At 50.6% G+C, this 2072-nt stretch overlaps 1 protein-coding gene across 1 annotated transcript in view; it reads right to left on the minus strand.

The window, feature by feature from the left end:
* SLC39A11 (solute carrier family 39 member 11) overlaps positions 1–2072 on the minus strand; it is a 564735-nt gene that overhangs the window by 561239 nt on the left and 1424 nt on the right. The gene's annotated exons all lie outside the window — the stretch shown is intronic.

Here is a 2072-nt window from a genome sequence, read left to right on the forward strand (position 1 = left end):
TCTACCTGAGCTTACAGGTATTGTGCACAAGCACAAGAGCCATCCCATACAAAGCCCCAGGCCCCCACACTATCCCTGATATGTTGACATTTCTCCCCTTGCTGTAAGAAAGGTTTCAACCAAACTCTCACGGAGCTGGAACCTCAGTGCAGTGTATATCAGTTAGGGCTAGGGCAAACCAGAGAAACCGATTTTGATTTTCAAAGAAACAAAATTGATGAGTAAGACATCAGACAGTTCATAGAATCTATGGGAAAGATGGGGAGGCAGGCTAAGGGGACAGGCAGGCAGGAAGGAAAGGAAACGGAACATTTAGAACCCAGACGAGCACACCACAGGGTGATTCTGCCGAGGACGTCATTGTGGATGCCCACGGCTGCCGCCAACACCACCACCAGCATTAGCAGCTGGGAGCTGGAGCTGGGTTCACTGCCCTTGCTGTCCTTAGGGAGTGGAAGTTGCCGGTAATACCTGTGCCACCACCAAAATGCAATCGCCCCTGTCATCTGCGATTTTTTTTTTTTTTTTTTTTTTTTTTGAGACAGGGTCTCGTTCTGTTGCCTAGGCTGGAATGCAGTGGCCCAATCATGGCTCACTGACGCAGTCTCGACCTCCAGAGGCTCAAGTGATCCTCTTGCCTCACTTGCCTCTTGTCAAGTGGTTAGAACTACAGGCCTACAGGCCCACACCACTACTCCCGGCTAATTTTCTTTTCTTTTCTTTTTTTTGAGACAGAGTCTCACTCTGTCGCTCAGGTGGGAGTGCAGTGGCTCGATCTCGGCTCACTGCAACCTCCGTCTCCCAGGTTCAAGTGATTCTCCTGCCTCAGCCTCCTGTCTGCTGCCTCAGCCTCCCGAGTAGCTGGGATTACAGGTGTGCGCCACCACGCCCAGCTAATTTTTGTATTTTTAGTAGAGACAGGGTTTCATCATGTTGGCCAGGCTGGTCTCGAACTCCTGACCTCATGTGATCCGCCTGCCTCAGCCTCCCAAAGTGCTGGGATTACAGGCATGAGCCACCCGGCGCGCGCCCCTTTTTTTGTATTTTTTGTAGAGACTGGGTTTGGCCGTGTTGCCCAGGCTGGTCTTGAACTCCTGGGCTCAAGGGATCCACACGCCTTGGGCTCCCAAAGTGCTAGGATTACAGCCTGCTTCTTAACGTCACTAACTCTTCACCCAAATCCTAGGCACTTGTGCCTGATGTGCCAGTCCCAGGCCGCAGGCTGGCACGGTAGCTATAAAGGGTGCCAGAAAAAAGATCTTGCTAGATAGCGATGAATTCCCCAATCACAGAAAGGAGATACTGCGGATGCTTATCAGCCGAATACCAGTAAGTGTCCCTTGCAGAATGGGATTAGAGACTGCAAACTGCAGGCCCGCCAACAGAGGGTGCTCTGTGGGAAATTATGTGAAAATGTAGAAAAGAGCGCGAGCCAGGAATTTAAAAATCGACGTCCAAATGCTCACTGGGTCACCTATCAGCTATGTAATTTGGGCAGGTAAATAAGCTTTTGTTTTTTTTTTTTTTTCCTCATAAATAGACTAGGAATATTACTCCTAGCTACCTGGCATGGCGGATGTGCCCAGAAAATGAGAGAATCTCGTGGACAGGCTTTGAAAACTGCACTTAGTTACTGAGTAAAAAACCCTTTGCCTCTCCGGGCCCCCGTTTCCCCAACTGTAAAGTGAGAATGATACTCCCTACGCCGCAAGGCTCTTGCAGGTTAAACTCGAATATTATAAATGCACCATTTATTTGCAGATTGAAATTCTGTGCGTCCGGAGGTGGCGGATGGGAGACGGAACGAGCAGTGATGCACGGTAGGCCCTGAGTTGCTGGGGGCTCAGCCCGGCCACTGCGCACATTGCATCATTTTGTCGGCATTGGTGTGGGTGAAATCTTCCAAAAGAAATGAAAAAAGAAAAACAAAACAAAAAAAAGGGTCTGGGACTCAGCAGAAATAAGCCACAATCTCCAGATTCTACTATTCCTGGGCCACGTGAGGAGCGCCCACCCGTCTGGCGCTGCGTTCCCCGGGGCGTCCCAGCCTCTCCCGCCCAGCCCGCCGCCCT

Source organism: Pongo abelii, chromosome 19 (assembly GCF_028885655.2).
Source record: "Pongo abelii isolate AG06213 chromosome 19, NHGRI_mPonAbe1-v2.0_pri, whole genome shotgun sequence".
Lineage (NCBI taxonomy): Eukaryota > Metazoa > Chordata > Mammalia > Primates > Hominidae > Pongo > Pongo abelii.